Below are 24,812 nucleotides of genomic sequence, written 5' to 3' on the forward strand. Positions count from 1 at the left end.
TTTAAATAAGATACCAAACATTATCAAAGGTCTACAAAATAGGCTGTCCCCTTACCAACACAAATGCCCTTGTCCTTTTAAACAATTCAGCACAGTTGACTGGGTGAGTCAATCCTATTAATGTCTGCTATTTGGTAGAAAGTAAATGGTCATTTGAGTCTAGTAAAGGACAATAGTTATCTTCTAATAGGGACTGGCAATATTAAATGTTGGCTTTAATTGCTGGAAATGTCAATTGTATGTCAATTGGATAAATGTTTTTCCAAGTGAAAGGGAAATTTGGATGGTTAGAAATGTTTTCTTTTTTAGATGCATAGTCCTCACATTAACAAATTTAAATTCAATAAATATATTCCCCCATGAATGTACTGCTGAAACTGTCTAATAGTTTGTCTACTACTATGAACCTTAATGCCATTTGTAACAAATATACAGTAATTAAAATGTTTTACAAAAATAATTCCTTGTCACTATTGTTAAATGAATTTCCTTTGGAATAGTCTTTGTAGTAGAAGGTTGGAAGTTTTATTTACTCTAGTAGGATGTCATCAATGTAGCACAAAACCTACAGATTTTGAAATGTGGAATCTTGTTCACTTTTTAGGGTAAATTTGGGCAAATATTCTGCACCTGGTTTCACATCAGTGCTCTGTGGATAATTATACTGGAATTAAAAATGTATTGGGGAATTAAATATAGCCACTGATTTACTCAATAACAATTTACTGGCACCTACTCTGTGCCAGGCACTAAGCTACTATTCTGAAACAAGATTCATCACTGCCATTTAGAAGCTGTAATCAAGTATGAAAAACCATTTTGGATATATAGAAGATCTAAACAAACACTTGTAGTTAAAGATGGGGTAACTATGCTATCTTTCAGATAAAATATTCAATGCTCTAGGTCTTAGTATCTTAGTAGGTCTAAATATCTTAAACAGCAACTTTTCAATATTTGATCAATTTGGACAGTGCATTCCCTCAAAGAGAATCTCTACCTTTCAGAGATTCAATCCCAAATAACTCTAATAATTATATCTTTCTAATCCAACTGTGTTGTGTGACACAAGCAAAGCCTTTATTATCTCACCAAGAAGTAACTGCCAACAAGACAATCCATTAGTTTTGCTAGTTATAGCCTGATTCAGCTTTTGTAATGCCTGGGACATACGCAAATTTTGGGTCTCTTTAAGAAAATGAATCTAATATCAAAAATACAAAATTAGAATCAAGTGAAAGATATAATTTAGAATACAATAATAAATCAAGTTACAAATATAAAAAATTTAGGCCATCAGACACCACAAACATCACAAATTCAAAAATAATGCTTTATTAATTAATTTCCTCTAAAATTAACTGTTTTCCACCTACAAATTTGACTACCCTTTGATCACCTCTCCATATGACAATATTTTTTTAATATCACTTTTTCTAGATACAATAGAGTTCAGTCTTTTGTCAAACATGTTTGATTGAAAACTGCTTCTATTAATTTAGACACGTTTCTTCCAGACCCATAGCTTTCTATCGATGATGTCATATACGTTTTAAGGATTTCTATCAAATTTGGAAAACTTCTATCAAGTGTTTTTGATATGTCAATTACACAATTTGGAAGAATTTCCTCTGGTCAGGTCCATTTCAAACCTCTGTTTTCTTCTACTGTTATTATTTTCCAGACATTAGAATAGAAGTTCACATCCTCTGATTCAATCTCTGGTCCTATACCTACATGTCATGGAGCTGGATGAGTTGGCATAATGAGGGGTAAAGGTGTTCCTGAAATCTGTTCCCACACCAGATGGCCAGGAATAACTTAACTGTACAGGGAAATGACTAGAACTACATAATATATCTCCGTAAAGCCAAGTTAAACATATCTTCAACTCACCCTCTCCTTGACTGTACTCCCCAAAATCCTGATGACCTTTCCTATGTGAAGGAAAGTGAAACAAAGTAGAAGAGTAGAAAGAGATAAACAATTATGTGGAAAACATGTTATGTTTCTAAACATTAAAAAAATAACAAGTAGCTGTGTGAACACAGTGCTGGAACTCCTCCAAGGACTGTAGAAGGGGCCTTTGCAAATGAGAAGGGCCAAAGATTATGCTTCATTATTTCATGATAAAGTTGCCTTTGTGCTTAGCAAGGTTTTTCTTTTTAGAGCACAATAATTATTGTAACGGTGTTATGCCTGAAATAGCATTATAAGATGGTGGTAGTTTAATGTGAAAGAGATATATGGTTCCATTTCCTTGAATAAGGCCTTTATCTACTTTGAAGATTGTCTTTATTTGTTTTGAACCAGTGGCTCCTAATTTACTCATACAGTTAACCAACAAATATCATGTATGCAAGGTAGTGTGCTAAACCCTGCAATGAGTCAATGATGACTCTGATCAAGTATCACTGTATTTCATTTCTGAGAACTCATTCCTGTAGAGAGACTATTTTGATGCTGTTAAGTGATTTCTGTGGAATGTACCATTTTATGAGTGGCTTATATTTGCTTGTTCTTAAGGGAGAGAATTTCACGTAAGAGTTACACTATTCATCTGAGAAACTAACAGTGTTAAGAGTGGAAAGAATCCCTCTGCACAAAGAGAGTCAGAGGCCTTGGATGAATGTGGGAGGAACTGTGGCATTGCATGTGGTTATCCTCTAATTAATCAAGACAGATTAAAAACAGTATTTTGTGTTTAAAGAAAGCATCAGAACAATTTTCCTAGTCACCGCTTCTACTTTTTGACAATTCTCACTCTCAGGCGGTTGTTTTCTTTGTAATAAAATGGCCGAATACTGAGTTTTGGAAAGGAATACAGGTGGCTGATAATGAGAGCCCTCAAAAAGGTACCATGAATTAAAGTAATGGTATTGAGGCTTGTAATTTTGAAAATCTCCAAAAGCTAACAACGGAAATGGGGTAAAATACTCAGCTTTACACAGGATTCCTATTAAGACCCTGGAAACTTGAAAATTTGCAAACATTCACTGAGCCCCTCTAAAATCAAGGGCAACTGCACCTCCGTTTCTCAGAAGTATTTTCTTTCTCATTCATATCTCTTGGCTGCCTATTGGTGAAATATTTTATTTTGTAGACACTTCTTTCTTATTCAACATAGTTTTTTTCATTGCCCCTCATAATATTCAAGATAACACACTAAGAATTCAGAGATGAGCAAAAAGCCCCAGCGCCTGACCTTAAGGAACTCAGTCTAGGAAAAGATAAACATGAAAATATGTATGAGGAACTGTAGTGGTGGAATTATGCCCACCCAGAGAGGAGCACATTAATAGGTATCACTAAAAAAGGAAAAAATGTAGGCGTTTTACCCACCCTTACCATACTAGCATTTTAAAATAACTTTTTACATTAGGAAATAGAACACTTAACCTCTCAGGGAAGTATGTTCCATTAGATTACATCTCCAAAATCTAGAACAACACAAATCCACTAAATGGATACCATTTTTTTGCCCCTGACCCGGGAATCTATTTTTGTCTCTCACTCTTCTTGTGAACCATTTCTCATTCTATAAAATTCATTGCACAGATCAAATGCCATGGGAAACTTTCCCAGACAGCACTAATCTCTTTCCCTCTGATTCACAGTATCTTGAACAGAATTCTACTGATTCTTTTATCATATCATATTTAAATCTTATTGTTTATTTATTCAAATCGCCTAATAGATAAAGGGTTTCTTGTGAGTAGAAAAGGCTCTGTCTTTATAGCCAGCATACTGTGCAAATTAGTTGAATTGAGAAGTGCAAGTCATTTTTAAAAAAAACTTTTTAAAAATTCATCTTATGTTTAATAATAACTATTTCATCTGCAGAGAAAAGGAATAGCAGTATTTTAATTAGTTGTCTATTAGGGCATTAAAGTAGTAATATTGCCAATGTTATAAAATGAGCCTTAGGAGGAAAGATTAGGGACAGAAATAATGATAGAGCCAGACCTAAAACATGGGCAGAAGAAGTAGGGAAAACGTATAGCGTGCAGACGAGCACCTTGGTGCAATAAATTGACAAATATTTCTAATACACCTGGAAGCTGGCCCCAAACTCCCCAGATTAAGTTTAAGCTCAGGAAGTCGGGGAATGAATGTCATGACTTTTATCTCAAAGAATGGCAGACTGGACCTACTAGAGCTGGCAAATATTTTAAAAGAAATTTTGAGACATTTTATAATTTAGTTGCTCTAATTAGTAATTATCTACACACAGAATTAGATGAGCACTATTGCTCTAAGTTAAGGCTATCCTTTGTCACTTAAATACTTCTTATTTACTTATTCATCTTGTATCTTTTATTTCAAGAGGTGTTTGTTTTTTCCTGGCAATGTAGAAATTGCTTAAAAAAACCCTTTGGCTTAAAAAATGTCATTCCTGAAACCTCATAGTAAATATAATGCTATATAATTATGGGACAGATAACATTTTGTAGTTAATTGCACCTGTATTTTGACCTTTTCATGTTTCCTTGGGATATTTTTCTTTATGCATTGTTATTTTAAGGATAACAATATACAAGCTTATTAAATTTTTTAAGTACAAACAAGAAAACAGGAGCAGCAGAAGAAAGGTAATCCTGATGTGTTAGTAAAGGGCTTGTTTCTATTTTGTCTTTAATATCAGCCTTGTTACATTTTCTCAGTATTTATGTTCATTATAGTATTTGTTTCAACCACTCTCTAAATATATCGGTAAATATGGAAGTAGAATTGACACTCTCAAAAATTTGAGTTGGATGTACCTGGTGTTTTCATTCTGAAAATAAGTTTAGTAACAACAAACAAATAAGATGTGATTATAGAAAAACCATGAGAGAAAAAAATAAGACTTATGGAGGTTCTACCCACTAGGAGAGCAGGTCTGCCTCTGGAATGAGGCCTCAAAATGAATCACTGAGGTTTTTCACATACATATTTGCTTGGATGATTTGTGTGTGTATGTGTGTGTATAGATGCATGTATATAGGAATATGTATATATGTGTGTACATATATGTGTTAATACATACATACAATTTTATATATAAATAATGTTGATATATATATATTATACATAAATATATTGTGTATATATGACACATGTAAATGATCTATTTTTATAATAAATAATATACATTGATATTATCAGCATATTACATATATGTTTATCTATTATATATGCGTATATATACCAAATAACAATAAAATATACAAATATTTTTACTTTTATTTTATATATATTTCTATAATATACACATATATTTTAGGAAGGTAAACTTTATGTGAGTGGAAGCAATTTTTCAAAAACTTAGAGAAATCAAAGCATGCATTCATGTCTTTAAATAATGCACTCAAACTACAGTACTTGATTTATCAGTTTAAGTAAATCTTTATTGATCCCTTGCTATAAAATGTGAGCCAATTTAAAGCTTTCTCCCACCTTCATTCCACTGCTCCATCTTTTGCTTTTTGTTGGTGATTTAAGTTATTTCTACATCTCAAAATTCCTGTTGTTGTGCTTTGACTTGCCCTTGAAAACATGGCCCAAACCAAAAGCTGTTTTACATCATATGAGTGTTTTTCTTATGCTATAACATATTATTCTCTTCCAGAATGAGAGAAACATCTACTGTTTGTAGCAAAAACAAGTAAAATTCATGAAACAAAATAAATGAAAATAATCACTTCATAATAACAGGGCATTCAACATGGCAACAGTTTTGTAAAAAGCCAGGTTATTAGAGGCCTCCAGAAACATCAGTGTCACTGGCCTATAAAGTATTTATTTACTCCATGAATGGCAGTAGGTCCTTTGTCCTCTAAGGGTGGGTTGTCAACCGATATATCTTTGGATCAATACCATTTTGAAACAGTCACCAAGTTAATTTACCCTTTTGGTGTCTTCTCTATATAGATTGACAGCTATGCAGACAGCAAAAGTGAAAACCTGTGTTTCTTAAGATGAAATAGTTTGTAGGGAATTCTAGGTCACTCTAATTACTATCACTCTAACATAAACATAATGGCAGGTTGCCTTTTGATTCAGAGCCTGATGGTATAAAGGGATTTGAAACATGAAACAAGCTTTCAATCCGCTGTTCACAGAAGGTTGAATTGACAGTCATATGGGCAGAAGCCGGGGCAAGCTTTGAGTAAAACTGATAGAAATAAGACATATTTATTTCCATTTTCCCCTAATTATGACTGTCATACTGATTAATCACAGGCTATGTCATAAGTATCTCAAGATTTAGGGACAGGTGACATTAGAATAATGCCTTTGATCAAAAATTGTGTGCTAATGGTTTTAAATGGAATTGATCCTCTTGGACCATCCGTGGTCACACAAAAAGAAGGTTCCTGCTTGATCCTTTTGAGTCCTGTTTTGTTGCAGCATCTGCTTCCATTGGCTCTGACAGAAGCACTTTCCTTGGGGACTCCCACTCCCCTCTCTTCCTTTCAAATTATTCAGAAATGTTTCCCTTCTTCACTTAGCTACCTGCATCGGAGCAAAGCTGTGTTCAGTGATTTCTCCAGAGATGAAGCTTAGCTGGCAAATCACCACAGACAGCACAGATGTGACAAGACGTCATCTAAGAATCTGAAACTGTAAACAAGAAAAAAAATATATACCCAAGCAACTTAAGCAAAGACGTTATCCATGTAAATATCTTGCCTGGTGCTTCAAAGATCACCCAGAAAAGGGGCTTTTATTTTCTTGCACACAGTGGGGTTTAGCCTAAGCTTCTTGATAAATCTAGTGATGACTGCTGTAGCTGTGCCTCTGTAAAAGAAAGTACAATGTAATAATTATAGCTATCTATCTGCTGAATTGGGTGGCCTTGAAAATTTCTTAGCTGGTTATTCAGTGTTCCTTAACATTAGCTGCACATGGCATAACTCGGGCAGGTTTAAAATATTAATGCCTGAATCCCATCCTCAGAGATTCTAATTTACATGGGCTAGTGTGTAGCCTGGGCCTTGGGATTTTTAAAACCTCCCAGGTGACATGTACATGCAGCCAAGGTTGCAAATCATTGTCTAAACTGTATTAGCTGGCATGTATTTTGTTCAGGCCCTGTGCTAAATGCATTATATTTGGCATCTTGCTTGCTCACCAAAAAAAAAAAAAAAAAAAAAAAAAAAAAAAAAAAAAAAAAAAAAACCTTTGAAATTGTATTTAGTACCTCCATTTTACAGATGAAGACACTAAAGTCAGGTCGAGTGAATTTCTCAAAGTCACATGGTTGGTGAGTAGTAGGTGAATAATAGAATAGTAGAGATTTGCACCAGGTCTGTTCACGATTCTCGTTGGTGGAAGTTCTGAGACCAAGGTAGAACAAAAGGCTGGTTACATGTTCAGTATATTGTAAGGAAGTTTCCTAACTGGGCAGGGGAATGAGCTGGCCAGGGCGTTCCAACTTTTCTTAATGATGAGAATTTTCTGGGGTTTCCAAGCCTCTTTCCCAGAAACTGTTTCAGCAGTCGTGGGTTGAGGGTCTGATAGTTTTGCTGATGTTGTTGTTAGCAAATGTTTTGGCTGATTCTTATATGAGGGAAGCCAGGGAAGCACTGAACTGGATAATTGCTGTAGGATCCTGGGATTTTGTGATCCATTCTGCAAATCTTTCTAAGGAAAAGCCAGAGGAATGAAAACAGGTGACACAGACGACCTTGTCACTAAATACTTTTGTGCTACAGGCTCTGCACATTATTCTGACCCCAGTGTTTTGGGGCTGCTGTTACTGCTCTGTCATTTGAGCCCCTTTCTCTCCTCTGAAGTGTTAATTGTGCTTATCTCTGCCCAACTCTCCCCTGGGTTCAGTGATATCCCTTTGGTAGCTTGAAATTGGCCATCATGAGTTTTTTAAAATTTTATTTTATTTATAAGTTTATTTATGTATTTAATTTTAAAAGAGAATATGAGCAGAGGAGAAGCAGAGAGAGAGAGAGAGAGAGAGAGAGAGAGAGAGAGACAGACAGATAATGTCAATCAAGCTCCACAGTGTTAGCACAGAGCCTGATGCAAGACTTGATCCCATAAACCATGAGATCATGACCTGAGCTCAAATCAAGAATCTGAGGCTTAACCAACTGAGCCACGCAGGCACCCCTAAAATCTTATTTTAAAACAAACTTTACTTTAGAATAGTTTTAGATGTACAGAAAAGTTGTAAAGATAAAAAACAAAACAAAGAAGAGGTTTCTCATATTCCCCTTGGTGGGAGTTTTTACACCAAAGAAATTAGCAAATGCCAAAATCAGGACTTCACTCATGTCCCCACTCCCTATTCTCCAGGTCAATTTTAAACATTTAGCCGCACACCACTGCTTAAGCATCTAAAGCTGCTTCTACAGGGTGTTAACCTTTCTGACTGGAAAGGTAAAAAATGATTCCATTTTTTATGAGGTGCTTACATAAACAGCACTTCATTGCAACCCACCACAGAAATGTGCTTCATTATAGTTTAATATTTCTAAATTTCCATCTTGGAGACTTTATGACATAATCAATTTTTAAAAAATATTTTTAATGTCTATTTATTTTTGAGCAAGAAAGAGAGACAGAGGATGAGCAGGGAAGGGGGGGGGACAGAATCTGAGGCAGGCTCCAGGCTCTGAGCTGTCAGCATAGAGCCTGATGTGGGGCTCAAACTCACAGACTGCGAGATCATGACCTGAGCTGAAGTCAGACACCTAACCAACTGAGCTACCCAAGCACTCCTGACATAATCAAATATTTTAAGGCCTTTTGAAAGGGTTTCTATGTAGAAAACAAAACTACCTGACAATTATAAAAGCCATATAACATGTGACATCAGAGTGGACTTAGTGAAATCTAACTCCTTTGTCAAAGACAAGGCCATTTCTCACTTACTCCAAAATAACATTTCCTTCCTACACCAGTTCAGAATGATCCTTTCTCTTCGATTTATTGCTACTCCTCCTCTCTCCCAACAAACTATTTGGCATTCACTACCAGGAAACTTGTATTTGCAAGGTTGGTTTTTAGGTTTCTCAAGAGAGCTCCTGTTTTGTTATCAATCTCTTGCCTTGATATTTATTTTATCGTGTTATTTTATTTCTCTTACACAGACTTCTTTGAATCTCAAATTCTATAATATCTTATGGTGGAAAGAAATTTTAAAGCTCTTCTTTCCAACACCATCCTCTCAAAAAAGCCGCCTTGTTGTAACTCTGTCTTCACTGAGGCATAGCTGACTCTGTGGCCTGGTTGGTCATGTAGGACTCCATACTCAGGAGAACCTCATACTTGGTTCAGTGCTCTGCTGTCTTGTCTTGAAATTCTTAATAATTTTTGAACAATGAGCTCTGAACTTTATTTGGCAATGGGCCTATAACTTATGTAGTCAGTCCTCCATGCAGCTTCTGATCACTTGAGGACACTGAGTAAGTACATCTTTCCTTTCTTTGTAATAACCCTAACCCTAAAATGTAATTATTATTCATTAAATATTTCCTGATTGTGTGGAACAGACTCCAGGGCGATCCTTGCTGATCCCACCAAGGAAGATAAAGAGTCTAAGGGCATGTATAATCTCTCCGAATGTAGAATGTTTTCACAGTAGTAATGGCTTTTATTGTGTAATTAAATGGTTGATGATAGCCACAGAAAAGAACACTTTCGGGGTAAATAGACACATTACATTATTTTACAAGACAACTAACACTGAAGACATTTTTTGTAATTCTAAAAACTAATGTTTTAGGTTTTGTGTTGAATGTTGGTAATAATAATTTACATTAAAACTATAATAACAACATCAGGAAAAAGCCAACTGAGATTTCTTGTCTCATTTTCACTTAAGCCTGAAGGTATTAAAAACACCAGTTGGCAAATGTAGGTTTGAATAATCAATTAGCAAAGCCTAAACCATTCCTTAATGTGTCATGAAAATTAAAAAAAAAAAGGAAGGAAAAAAGATTTTTATTAGAGACTCAAACTGAGCTTGCACTGCTCAGTGGGAAACTCAATCAGCTCGTTATTGTGTTATGTTTATTTTCCTTCATTGGGTAAGTTAACAACATTGAAAAATAAAATAATGACCAAGAGAGTGGTCTTAGGTCTGTACCTTAAGAAAAACCAACAAAAGATCTGCCACCAGCTATTTAAAAGCTAACAGACTCTTTTGAAAAAATGGAGCCTTCAGTTATAGCATTTTAATACGTGTATGTGGAGACGGTGACCCTGCATGACATAGAAGAGAAATGCTCCGTGTTGAGATACTATCTGGAATACTGAGGTATGGTCTAAGCACTTTTATTTGTGCCCTATAAACACATCCCATTTTTGTGAGGGATACTTCTAAGCACTTTTATTTGTGCCCTATAAACACATCCCATTTTTGTGCATAAATGAGTGAAAGAAAATACTTAATCATACAGTAATATTGTCGTAATAGTGTATTGACTTGTTGAATGGGTAATGACACTCTTCTATGTTTAGAGAATGAATAGACTAAAATCTTTGATATCTACTGATTTAATTTAGCCTGCTCTGAAATCATATAATTGAAGGAACTAGCACTACATTATATTGTTAAGCCTGAAGCTGTCTATACAGAATAGTAAACTCTGCAGGGGCACATAAGGCATTACACTAGCAATGATTACTATAATATTGAAAACTTGCCCTTTCTGACTGAGCTAGTAGTTTTCTATTCAAACTCCAGGTTACTGAATAGTGGGTCAAATTGTCCCTTTGTCATTTTTATCTATTCAAGTTCCATGCTGAGAAATATTACAGTGTAAGTGTTCAACAGTAAATAATATAATGATTTCTACCTAGATATGTAGCTTGCCTAAAAAGAAACCATTTATTTGGCACTGAGAAATGTGGGATTTTCAGGAGTCAGATTGGATGCGTTCCCGTTGAGTGAATTGAAAGGGGCGGCATTCTGAATTTTTAAAACGTAGGGAAAAATTATAAGACAATCTTTTGTTTAAAAATTAGAAATTTATCACGTGGAAACATTTAAAATGTATTTAAAAATAGTAACTTCAGAAAATAAGTTAGTTTAAAACTTCCCAAAGAAATATCACCTTACGTTTTAAATAATGATGAATCATACATCCATCAGTTTCTTTAGTCTGTAGTTCCCAGTATTGTCTGTAGACTTTTTGCACGTATTTCTAGAAGGAATTGTTGAATTATAACAGATGTGATAAAAACTGATAACCTGATGAAGTAACTGCTCAAATCAGCAAAGAGGAAGATCAAAACCGTTGGCAATGCGTGAAGAAGATGTGAACAGAAATGGTGAAATGTTCATTTTGTCCTTCTACGGACAGATGATTATATTTCACTGAGAAGTCTTTTTTTTGTTTTGTTTTGTTTTTAATCCTCAGACAAATTTCCCCCATGCTAGCAACATGAGAGACTAGAGACTAGCTATCTCAGGGAATGCAATCCCCTGGACTACACCTACGCTATGTATCAAACATGCTTTCCCACTGGCATACATCTGCCAATTTACATCCTCTGAATATTTTTTTTTTGAAAGCACATAGGTTGATTAACTTCAAAGTATGTCTGCAGTATCTACATTTAATTTCTAGGAGTCACACATAAAGCTAGGCTCAAAAGCAGTCAGCTGGAGGCTCGTGTGCTGTTGTGGGAATCTTGTTGCTTCTCAGGGAAAGCTGATCCATGCTAAGGTAGAAGCAGAGGCCATGTGGGCATTGGGGCGGGGCCCTCTTTCTGGCAGGCTGAGGGACAGGCTACCTCACCCTGCAGAGCAAGAAAGGATGAAACCTGAAGGCCAGATTTTTGGAAATGTTATATGAAATTTGAAAACAGACTTCCCATGAAATGTAACATTTTCTCATTAAACTAATGACTGGAGAACAGCTGTTGACTTTAGTTCAGTGAGCTTTGGGGCTTTCTCTTATTGCATTTTTCATCATGTACAAGTGTTAGTGTAAAGATAAAGTCTTGGGCTTGCAGTTAGGTGACCTGAATTCAATTCCCTTTCTAGTGCTAATAGGCTACGTGATCTTCATCAAGACTTTCCTCTGTCATGCTTCATTGCCACTTATGAAATAGGGACAGTAATAAGGTGTCTTTTAGAGATTTTGTAATTTTTGTTGTAGCTATTATCTTGAAAGGGATATAGAGTCACTACTTTTATTAGATGATTGCTTGTCTTTTTCTTCTGATTTGGCATTTCAAGACGAGTGCTACTCATACACACACACACACACACACACACACACACACATTTTTGAGGCCAAATGGAAAATATTTGTGGCTAACCCTCTAGGCAAAGGTACCTCAGTGTTTAAGAACATCTAAAATGTCTCTGTGTAAGTCTTCATGCATATTTTTTTTCAGACACAGCGAGTTTATTTGATTTTGAAGTTCATATTCCCTACTCTGTATTTATAGGTATATACTGCACACACCCTTTGGTTAAATCTCAGTTTACAGATTATTTTTGCTCACATCAGAGGATCTATTAGTTTGCTTTGGTTCATAAAAGTCTGCATTTAGTTTGTAGGAAATATTTAAAGAATGTAACCTTTAGAATTAAACTTACTCTGAGCTAAAGGTACTGTGTCAATAGATCCTTTTCCTGTGGTTACACAATGGTTTTCTTTTATGAAAAATTTAGACTATTTCATGCAAATGTTTTAATGATATTAAACTGCATACATTCCATTTTTGCTAAGGATAAGACAGCGTGTGAAAAAATCATGGATATGCCATGAATTTTATTTATTAAGCCCAATTTGCATTCAAAATAGTGTGGGAAGTTGGGAGAAAATCCTCAGAATCCGTATTTTTACAGAAGGTAAATATGGAGGGTCATTAAGCTACCAGGCTTAATGGATTTGTAGTCAGTCCTCGTGACTAGATTGTTCTGTTTCTATTTAAAAGAACTCGATAGGCTCTATTATTCCAAATACTTGGTTTCTTCCTATTGTGGTACAACTGACTTTATCCCATTTACTGGGGATTCACAAAGCTTAGCACCATGTTAAGATAGTAAGTGCACTTATCTAAATACATCACTTATTTGCAAGTTGAAATATAAAAAACTAGAACGTGACAATGAGCAGATGCTCATGGAATTCACTGGTCTTACCATGTTCCCTGTCATCCTGGAAGTTTGTTTGGTAGGATGGTAAAACGGCCTTTTGAATATTCGGTTACATTGACAGCGAGGTGGCAATACCTTGCAGAACTGGGCAAACATACACTGCAAGCTGTGTATGCTTGAGTTGTATATGCCCTGACCCAGCATCCAATATGTTGTCTTTTTCATAGCCAGTATTCACAAGTTTGAGAATCAAGGGGTGGGGATGGGAGTGGCACCATTCTCTATTATCCCTAGCGACCCACTGGCAAAATTTTTGCTTCTTGTTCTTGTAACTTTATGCTCTGCTGGCCTAACAGGTCTTATTCTAAAGGGAGGCATGCCTCCACCAGGAGACATAACAGTGATTCCACTAAACTAGGATTTAAGACTGCCACCTGGCCACTTTGGGTTCCTTGTTTCTCTGAATCAACAGGGAATGAAAGGATTTACTTGGCTGGCTGGCATGACTGATCCTCACTACCAACCGAAATTGGACTACTATTCCACAATGGAAGGAAACATATATCTGGAATATAAGAGATCCCACAGGGTGTCTCTTACTATTACCATGTCCTACAATTAAACTCAATAGAAAACTACAACAACCCAACTCAGGCAGGGCTACTAATGGCTTAGACCCTCCACTAATAAAAATCTGGGTCACCACACCAGGTAGAGAATCACAGTCAGTTGAAGTCCTTGTTGAAGGCAAAGGGAATGTGTAATGGAAGAAAGCAGTTATAAATATCAGTTATGACCACATCACCAGATACAGAAATGAGGCCGGAAATTGTCATGAGGATTTGTTCCTTATTTTGTTGTGAATGTGTGCACACAGTAAGAATGTCTGCATTTTCTGTCTTTTCTTATCTCCTTATCACATAGCATAAGATATATTCACTATATATCATAGTATTTAAGTATTATTAACTTTACATCATAGTAAATTGCAAGAGGGTATCAATGAGAAAAGTAAACATTACCCAAGGACTTTGCATCATCTTCTGATGAAAGATTTAGAGCATTTTCAATTGTATATAGGATGCTTATATCATATTATGTGGAAATATAACCTTGTTATTGTCATTTTCTTTATTTGGAGACTAAGAAAGGTTTAAGAAGATGTTCTTAGGTGCCAAGTTGACAAAGAGTGGCTTTATGATGGTTAATTTTATGTGTCAACCTAATTAGGTCACATTAACCATATATCTGGTCATTTTTCTGAATGCTTCTGTGAAAGTATTTTTTTAGATAAGATTAACATTCAAATCAGTAGGCTTTGAGTAAAGCAGATTATTCTTCATTATGTGGGTAGGCCTCATCAGTAGCGAAGGTCTTAATTTCTGACATCTCTGGAAGAAGAAGAAATTCTTCCAGAAGACTGAATTTCAACTGTAATACTGGCTCTGTCTTGGGCCTCCAACCTACCTGTTTAATCTGCAGATTTTGAACTTGCCAAGGCCCCACAATGACATGAACCAATTCCTTAAAATAAATTTCTCTTTGTTTACTCCCCCCCTCTACACACAGAGAGAGTGGTAGGTAGATCACAGCAAATTTTGTTCGTTTGTTTGTTTTGTTTTGGGTTTGTTTGTTTGCTTTTTGAGGGGATTCAATACAGAGAGAAAAGAAGTAGAGGAGAAGGGAGATTCACATTTTTGGGGAATAATGTTTAATAGGAGAGACTTTAAAATCCAGGTTTACTCACTAGCCAGTTGCTTGACTCTGGGCAAGCTCCTTTACCTTGTTGAGCCTCCTTATTCATCCACGGAGTAGATATAATGATGCCACCTCACAGGGTTATAGTTGGAGTTAAAAATGTAGAAGAATCCTCAGAATGTTTTTCTGTAACTGGTGGGAATAACAGTTTTAAAACCTTACATTCTTTGACACTCTTTGAGAGTTTTTACTCACTTGAACCTGGAGAGTTCTGTAACTTCTTCGAGCAACAGAGTTTGCGAAAACTAATGATATGTGACTTTTGACACTGGGTCAAAAAGTGTCATGCTGTCTTGTGCTCTTGGAACACTGAGCCATCATGTGAGAAGTCCAACTACCCTGAAGCCACTCACCACGCTGGAGAGGCTCTGTATAGATAGTCTAGCCAACAGCCCTGTTTATGCCCAGCCTTCCAGCTGTTCCAGCCAAAGCCCCAGCATGTGAGTGAGGAAGGTGTCTGGGAAAGCTATTCTCTAGCCCCAGCTTTTCAAATCCCCCTTCCCCCACCACTTCAGGCTGCCCAACTACAACTTGTGCATCACAAAGCAGAGACAGTCCTCACCGGCTATGTTTTATTCAAATTACTGATCTACCAAATAGGTGATCATGATGAAATGGTTATTACCTTACAATACCGAGCTTGGGGTGGTATGTTTCACAGCAACAGTAACAGGAAAATAGGAGTATAGGTGGTTGCTAACATGTCCAGTGGGGTAATAAGCATCACAGCAGCTATTGCATGTTATACTCATAGCAAACCTATAGTGAATGTATTATCATCATTTTTCTTTACATTTATCTTATAGGTAAATCAAGGTACAGATAGAAGAATGCTTTTTCTGATGTCACAGAATAAATGAAGACTTACTAGGGAAACTAGTGTCTTTCCAATTTGTTATACCATGAAGTTTAAGACCGAGAGAGGAAAAATAGAGACAATGAGCGACAGAGAGACAGGGAGGCACGTGGGCATGGTGTCTGTGGAGTTAGAAGAGAGTGAGAGAGGCTGGTTTTGGCCAAGAGCTGTACTGCTTCAGAGAGCAGAGGGGAGGGAGGCGGTAAGATGGGCTCAGATGGATCTGGGTATGGGTGGTAGGGAGTCATAGTAACCTCAATTTCGTCTTGAGTCAACGGCCCTTGATGGGAGCCTTTTGTGGGGCTGAGCGACTGAGGAAAGTGGACCTAGTTTAGATTTAGCCTGCCACTGTGGTCATAGGAGGAGGATCCGGCCCAGGAGAGGCAAAAGGATTACAAAATAACATTGCATGAGGAGTTATACCGAACTGCAGTTGAAGGATTTGTCATGGCAACGATCTGTGTAGAACTGTGACTTCCCTATGGGCTAACACCAATCCAGATATGGGCCTTGAGGAGGTCAATTTGGGGATTAGTTGAATGTTGGATATTTGTACTATCAGTGTGCTGGAAGCAGGGAGTGAAATGGGGGAAAGGATAATTTGTTCAATCATACAATAAATATTATTTCTATATACTATATGCCAGGGCCTCATAAATGTTTGTTTGGAGAGTCAAGGGGACTGATGAGGTAGGGTCTAGATCAGTTGGGATGAACCCCCTCAGTAGATGGGATGAAAGTCTGAATGAGAACAAAGAACAATTGCATGAGAGTGAGGAAGCAAGAAACCCTGGCACAGGAGAGACTGTGGTGACAGAGGGAGATATTAATGTTTAAAATATCAAAGAGGTAATATAACATGGTGACAAGATCCTGAAAATGGAGTAGCTACCTTTAATGGAGTGAAGGAAATGGTAGATATGAGAATTCAAGGAATGCTGAGGATAAACATTATATTTGCCCAATCGTCCTGATCGTCAAGTTGCTGGACATAAAGATAAGGTGACCGCTATGGACTGAATGCTCAGTGGTTAATTCATATGCTGAAATCCTAACCCCTAAAGTGCTAGTATTAGGAGGTGGGGCCTTTGGGAGGTACTTAGGTCATGAGACTGGAGTGCTTGTGAATGGGATTCGTGCCCTTGTAAAGTGGAGGTGCCAGGGAGCTTACTGCCCGTCTCTGGCCTCTGCCATGTGAGGATACAGCGAGAGACATCCATTGCGATGTCTGCTGATGAAAAGAGTCCTCTGCCAGCAGCTTCATCTTGAACTTCCCAACCTCCAAAACAGTGAGAAATAAATGTTTGTCACTTAAGGCACACAGTCTTTGTTATATTTGTTATATAGGAGCCTGAGCTAAGACAGTGACCTTTAGGGTAGGCTTTTATAGATGAGTAGGATGGTTCCAGATGAAACATATGAGAAAGCGTATTATAGTCATAGGGAATAGCTTCAGTGGGGGACCAGAAATACGAAAGCCGTTTGAGCCACACTCACCTAGCTGTTGCCTTAGAGATAGTGGCAACAGGAACTGTTTTCACAAGGAATACGAGAGGTGAAGCTCTAGCCTAGATAGAAGTCCTTTCTGAGTGGCAGCTTTTTCATTTATTTAGTAATATTAGCCGTTTGAATGAGATCAGTCTTTGTTTACAATGTCAAAATAATTACTTAATTGTGAATGTAAGCACACTGGTTATAAAAATATACACGGAGAGTCTGAGAAGTTACGTGAAAGTATTTAACACTTAATATAACTATCTTCTAAATTCTTATTTTCACACACACGTGGAGGGAGAAAGAACTCTTGACCTATAGCCAAATAATATTAGCAGTGAAACATGAATGTACATGCTTAATTTAAACCTGGGGAATCATCAGACAGCTGGAAGAAGGTTATGCTTCTCCCTCTCTACACTAAAGAACACGAACAAATGGCTTTATGAGTTCAAAATTCACAGTGTATCATATCAGTCTGAAAACTAAGAATGTCGGTAACAGTTTGGCTAGAATCACTCTACACAGTGAGGTGCCCTAAGGGCAATGGCATATGAACATCCTACTACTAATTGTCACCTCTGTTCATCATGCTCATCAAACAAGCCTGAGCCCTGTGTGCTGACGTGGGCTCAGGAGGGCACTGTGATACTGAGCAAAGGGGGACAGCCACTGGGTTCACAGTGACCAAAAGAAAGCACGAGTGAACAACAGCTCACAAAAGAGGACTGCCCGAAGTGACCGTTTTCAGGCTGCAGTTCAAGGGAGCCATTTAGTAAAGCAGGCAGAAGCCAAGCTTTTGGTGATACTGGACGTTCCAGCGGTAGAGTCTTTCTGATGTGTGGCCTACAACACTGTCTTCCTATTTGCTCTTTCTATAGTGTCTGCTTTAATTCAGTCATCAGCCCACATCCGGGCTGCTTCATATTCTCCTAATTGATTTCCTCCTCTCCTTCGGACAATTTATTCACTTTTCAAAGTACGTTTCTCAAGCACAGTTACGATAATTTCATTCTTGTGTAAGGTAGAGGTTGCTGTTTAGCTGAAGAATACACTTCCCTGCTTCTCTTGTAGCCAGGCATGGCCAAGTGATGAGATCGTGTCCAAGGAGACATGCAAAGAATTGATGGGTGCAAATTCTGGTTTACGGACTTGGAAAGGAAAGGACTATGTTCTCCTCTGACCTTTCATACTTGCCCTGCTGACTGGAATGCAGGTATGATGGGGGGGTGGGAGGATGGAGCCAGATGGATCAGCCTGTTTAAGATGGCAGAGCAACAAGACAGATGAAGATACAGCCCCGCTGGCCCTGGATTGCTCATTCTCAGATCGCTGTGTGACAGAGGAATACATTTTCGTATTGTTTTGGCCTTTTCTGTGGCCTAAGGCACTGTGTTTACAATCCTCATTGGCTCCCTAAGTCCTTCCTGAGGAGGGCACTCAAGGTTTTTTCAAATCTAGTTTCAGTCCACTATGCAGCTCAATTCCCTGTCACTTGCCCTGGGGACACACTCCTCTGGCCGAATTAGTCCTCCATTTTCACGAAATATACTTTCACGTGGTGCCTTTACATACGTTGTTCCCTCTTCTCTTGACTTATCCTTTAAGGCCTAGCACTAAAGTCACCACTTCTGCTTTCCTGGGCTTTTTGCAACACTTTTCTCTGGCATACTTCATTTCTTCTTCCTCAGGGCTTCAAGAGTGCAGTGTGTGTGTGTGTGTGTGTGTGTGTGTGTGTGTGTGTATCACACTCCCTCATAATTTTTTGCATTATAATTTGTGTTTATCACACTCACTAGGGATTATTCCATTACATCTTATTGGCCAGAAGTAGACTACACTGCACCCTTCATCTTGTAATGGGCAAAGCGAACAGTGGATAATCAGGATGGACACAAACTGAAGCATCTTTCTTGAGGAGCGGAACCCTGTTGGCAAAAAGGAGTGGAAGAAAGGTTGGAGGTGCTTGATGTTCTTTTCAACTACAATGCCTTTGACGACGGCAGGGAAACCAGGAAATCAAACAGCATGGGGCAGATGCCTTTGGTTACTGGACTCAAGCTGGAAAAACAGTCCCTGACAAGCTACAATCATTATTGTGTATTTCTAGTACTTTGAAAGATAAGGAGGAAATCTGCAGAGTAGCCCCATAGGGATAGGAAGGAATTAGGCCAGTGTAGTCCCTGAGAACAGTCAGGTCTTGTTTCACTGGATGTGGAAGTGCTCTCCCATGTATCTGACATCCACAGCTGCACTTTGACATTGCCGTTCCTGACATACATGACTACAGCAGGCCCACTCTGGGCCAAGTGCAAGAAGTCACTGCCAATGCATTTGGTTTAATCTGCTTAATCGCATGCTTATCCTGGAACAAAGAACTGTTTTCAACATATGCAAATGAACAATCTATATGTCTTAGCATTTTACATTCCCATTGAAAAACACTTCTCTGCTCTGAGTTGTGCCCCAAATATCCAAGTCCTATGAGAAGGGTCTATGGATTAGATTTTTATGAATTCTACTTTAGGAAAGCATGAGATTTCAGGAGAGCAGTGTGCACATCTAAAGTTACAAACTAATTCTGAAAATAAAATTTGAAATGAAAACCGGTGATATCGTTTTTGTTCTTTTTTCTTTTTTTTCACTGTCTGAATAAGCTTAGTATAGTAGGGAAAGTAGATTCTTTTAAGAATGAATGGAAGATTGTTAGGTAAATATGGTGGTTGAGACCATGGGTTTTGAGGTCAGCGTGTATGGGTTGATGGCCTGGTTCCATTGCATAGCAGGATACTTAAGCCTGCTGTGCTTTAGTTTCCTCATGTGTAATGTGGAGATACTGTTACTGTCACCTCATAGGCCGCTTATAAGAATTAAATGAGATAAATAAAGGAGATCTTCTTTTATTGCTGGTACACAGTTAGTACGATAAATACTGGCGCTCTCCATTATTATTTGATGTAACATTCATTTGTCAGTTAATACTCACACAGCCTGAGACAAGACTGTGTTCCAAAAATCCTATCATATTGGTGGGATTGGTGACCTTATAAAAAGAAAATGTCAAGAATCCAATATCTCCTTTTGTGACATGCTAGGGTATGAACTAGGAGAATATAAGCTGATGTCTAAGTAATAACTCCACACTGGACTTTGAAAAAGAAAGTTCAATTATGTTGGTTCTTCTGAAAGTGTGAATCAAACTGGCGTATGGTAGGATTTTGTAGGTAGGTTTTTATAGGTGGTAGAGGATAAAATCATAAATGCGTTGGAGGAGAAGGGCTCTTAAAATTAACCCACAGCATTTTTGGCACCTATCTTCATGTTGGCCACCCCTGAGACAGTGTGAGGGTTTGAAGTGGATTTATGCCCAAATTCTTCATGGCATAATTTGAAAGAATTTAGGCAAAATATGCTTCCACAATGAACACACACTCTGTTTTATGAATGGTCTGTTTATTGCTGTGGTTCCACACAGCTAGAACAAACTGGCCTAAACCAGTCAAATTCATGCAGAGTCACTAGGCTGCGCTTTAAATCCATTCCTCACTCCTAAATCCACTTTCAACTACATTAATGAGTAGATATGCCATGAAATATACGGGGCTGTGCACCTTTCGAACAGCTCCTATATGTCACTATTTAATGTGGAGTGTGAAGGAATCAACGTGTTCCTCCAGCCCGTGTGGGTCTGACTGCAGGAAATAGCAGCTCAATCTTTGAAGCAAAGACTTTTCCTCTGCCTCTCAGAGTAAATAGCCCGGGAGAGCTTCCTCACTCCAAGGAAGTCTAGATAAGTGTGTGATAGGAAGGGAGAGGCCTGTCTGTTGTGCTGTCAGAGCGGCACCTGAAGGAAAGCAGCTGGCTCCTGCTGAGTGATAAGGCTAAGGTTACTGAGGCAGAGATAAAAAGCTCACTGGACCAAAGTACATTAAAACCGAAAGAGCCCCAGTCGGAGATTTCAGCAGTGCACCCTAAGCCTTTCTCTGAACAAAATGACAGTCTGTTCTGTGGTTTTTTACATTTATTATTTATTTATTTATTTATTCATTTATTTATTTAATTTATTATTTTTTTGAAGGGAATGCAAGAAGTATACTTTGCTAAGAGGAACAAGTGTAGAACATGAGAACACACACACACACACACACACACACACACACACCCTCCCTTGGAACTGGTTTCACTAGCTGTAGGTGGCTGACTCCTTCCCCAGGGGAACACTTTAAGAGAAGAAAACATTGCAAAGGACCACGATGGACAGGACAGAGAATTTCACTGCTTAAAGCAGGAATTTTTATGCCTACAGACAGTGACATTGGTGGTGGTGCTGCTGGTGGTCTTGGTCAAAGTCAGTGAGGGAGCTCTGGGAATGAAACACCTAGGTATGTAGGGCCTTGGCAAACCTCACTACCTCAATACTGTAGTGGGTGTCTAACCAATATTTTAAAACTCCTGCCTGCTTTTGATAAACATTCACTTCTCAGGCACACCCTTCCCTTCCGAGTTCTCTTCACTGCCCCAATGGTGTCTCCATAGTCAAGATTTGGGGAGACTTATTTTCTCTGGTTTCCCTTCCTCTTGAAACTTAGTTTGCTCTGCCCACAAAATACAAAATTATATTACCACTGTGACCTGGCTCGTTTCATACTGTATATGGAACATTCCATTGTATATGGAACACTCCCTTACTGGTGGGGTTACCATCCTATTACCTTTCCTCACCGAGAGAAACAAGGGGGTCGTCTTAATGGGAGATACTTGTTACTTCCATCTGTTAAAAAACAAACAGATCTTCCCTCCCTTGCTAGTTTCTTTGAGATGCCATTTCAACCTCTATATTTTTTTCATGTCTCCCAGCAACAATTCATAGTGTAGCAAGAATTCCTGAACAAGAATTTGAATTTTGTTTACTACCCATTGCCAATTCAGATCTGTCTTAATGAACAAGACCATCAGGGGGAGCTCTTTGAGAGAGCTTCCATGGGGTTTAGGAGAAAGATAATGCAAGACATGTAGAGAATACCAGATTTCCAGACCAATATACCCTGCATGCTGAGGGCACAAAGGCCACCTTCCCTCCAGACTTTCTGGGTAGGCATAGAAGTAGCTTAATAGAAATAAGGAAATGGTCAAAGTTTTAAAGGAAATGAGCATGGGACCAATAGCTTGATGGTTGGATGGACAGGTGATTTTTGAATGCAGCATAGCCGGCACTCCAGTTATCTCCAGACATCGTTTTTAGAAATCTAGACTTGGCAAGATGGAGGAAAGGGGACTCAGCACAAGCCTGGAGCCTCTGGTGGTGGTCTACTGACACAGTAAGTAAGGGAGGGAGGTGAGCAAGAAACAAGGATATTTCTGTTGGAACCAGCACAGGGTTTTTTAAGGCAGAGTCCAGGAGTAGCTAATATAGAAGACCAGATAATTAGTTTACAGAATGACAGAGGAAATGGCAGATGCCACAAGATGGAAGAAAAAAAAAAAGCATATATGAACCTTCCCATGGAGGGAATTTTTGAGTCAAAAAGGAGGGATTTTCAGAGCTCAGAGGTTCCAGGGAATTTACTCAAAACGATGAGTCAAATTTACTGTTCTAAAGTTGTATTAAAACCTGGTGATCTAGGATGACTTGGGACAGAGTGTGTTAAATATTATTTCTGCACATACATCAAACAGTATCCTTACATCCTGTCACAAAGACAGGATATTTAGAGCTTCAAATATAATAACTTTCCATTCCCAATATGTCCAAATCATGATCCCCCCCACCCCCCCCACCCCCATTTTAAGCCATGTTTTTCTTGGTAAAATAACAGTGAGGATGAGCAAGAGAAAAAAGCAAAGTGTAGCTTTTTTCTTTCGGATTGCTGGTAAAGAAGTCTACATAAAGGCCACATTTACCTGTCTACGGTCTTCCATAAAGACAGGGTCGAGAGAATCTCCCGTGAGGCTAAGTGGTAGTCTTCTGCGTGGCGGAGTGACTGGCAGGTGCGAGGAGATGGCTCTGACCTTGGCTTCAGCTTGGCAAACACAGGGCCTGCCAACGTGGACGGAGGCCTCTGCGGCGCGTGCGCAGTCCGTCAATGACGCCTTCGAAGTGCGGCAGCTGCGGCTGCTTTGGAACAAGATGGGTTAAAGGGGCTCTGTGCGTAGCCGGTTTTCCCAGATTTGTGGACCCAAGACAACCTGCGTGCAGTCTTTCTTGTTCTTTCCTTTTCTTTTCTTGTTTTCTTCCTTTTCTTTTCTTTCTTTCTTTCTTTCTTTCTTTCTTTCTTTCTTTCTTTCTTTCTCTCTTTTCTTTTTTTAATATATCAATCTTACAAACATTTTGTTTATATTTTGACACCTTTGTTGGCAGCAATTGGAAAATTGGGGAATTTTGATGACTCCTCTTAAAATATGTTTCCTTACTAAAAAAATGGTAGCGAATTTTGGGACTTAGAATTTTAGATGAGTTTAGTCTTTACAAGTGTTACTTGGTGTTTCAGCCTGACCAGCTATTTCTGAATTTACAAATGAAAAATTTTAGGATCAGAAAGGAGTCCAGAAGGAAGGAGAGGGTGAGAGAAATGGAGAAAGAGAGAGAGAGAGGAACAGAGAAGAAATAGTACAATAAAAGGACATTTATAGAAATATTTAAAAATCAAAATGTTTTTTCTTTTTTTAGTTTATCAATTCCCAGTGCATTCTATTACAACTGTAAAAAGTGGCAATCATTTATTTACCTATATGTGAATAACTTCTCATATTCTTTTCCTGCAGAATATAATTGCTAAGAATCCTCATATATATTTTGAACTATTTAATCTTGTAGATTCTAAGTATAGAAGTACTGCCAATGTCATTACAATCTTCAAATAAAAAAAAAAAACAGAAGTACATAGTATGTCATAATATACTGTGCTTTAATTTAATAAAATCTCCTGAATGCATAGGCTTTATCTGTTTGCAAGTTCCTCAGTCCCTTCATTTTACTGATGAGGAAACTGATGTTCAGAGAGGTCTAACATACTTTTATCTATGCATGTGACTAAACGATGTATGAATTACTGACTGAAGCATCCTTCCCCATAGGCCTTTATGCCTTTAACTGCAGCCTGCTCCCAATTCTTCAATTTCAAGTTAAGGCAGAAAAGCCATAGTCTGGGTGTCTCACAAAAATTATTTGCAGAGAGCCCCTGCTGACCGAGTTACTGCTCCCACACGTGATGCGTTCCAGGACCCTCAGAGTTGGGCAGGAAAGAGTGGTGAAGGGCAGATGGGATCCTCCGAATTGGTGCAGGGTCTACACAGCCCTGTTCTCCCCTGGGTGGTGCAGAGGCCTGTAGTCAAGAGCAGAAGTTACCTGTGACCCATTGTCAGTGCTCAATTCTGGTCTCTGCAGCCTCACAAAATGCTTATGTTACACTGTCTTGGGGGTGTAGAATGGAGGTGGCTGAGTTGGGGTTGAGAGGTTCTGACAACAGCACGATGTCTTCCTCTCCAAGGAGAATCTCTGTAGAAGCTGTATTTGTTCATTTGTTCGTTCAGTCATTCAGCAGATATCTACAGAGAATAGAATCTGTGCAGGACTGAGATTAACCAGTGCACAAAAGCCATCATGGAGCGTTAATTTAGGGAGTCATCCCAGTCCCCCAAAGA

At 38.2% G+C, this 24,812-nt stretch overlaps 1 long non-coding RNA gene across 1 annotated transcript; it reads right to left on the minus strand.

The window, feature by feature from the left end:
* Positions 1–5,400: 5,400 nt before the first annotated feature.
* On the minus strand, positions 5,401–23,321 carry LOC123379010. Its single transcript, XR_006582889.1, has 3 exons — positions 23,073–23,321; positions 14,811–14,953; positions 5,401–6,606 (listed from the first exon to the last, which is right to left on the minus strand). It is a non-coding gene; the product is annotated as an uncharacterized LOC123379010 (long non-coding RNA).
* Between the last annotated feature and the right edge of the window lie 1,491 nt (positions 23,322–24,812).

This window comes from Felis catus, chromosome A1, assembly GCF_018350175.1.
Source record: "Felis catus isolate Fca126 chromosome A1, F.catus_Fca126_mat1.0, whole genome shotgun sequence".
NCBI lineage: Eukaryota > Metazoa > Chordata > Mammalia > Carnivora > Felidae > Felis > Felis catus.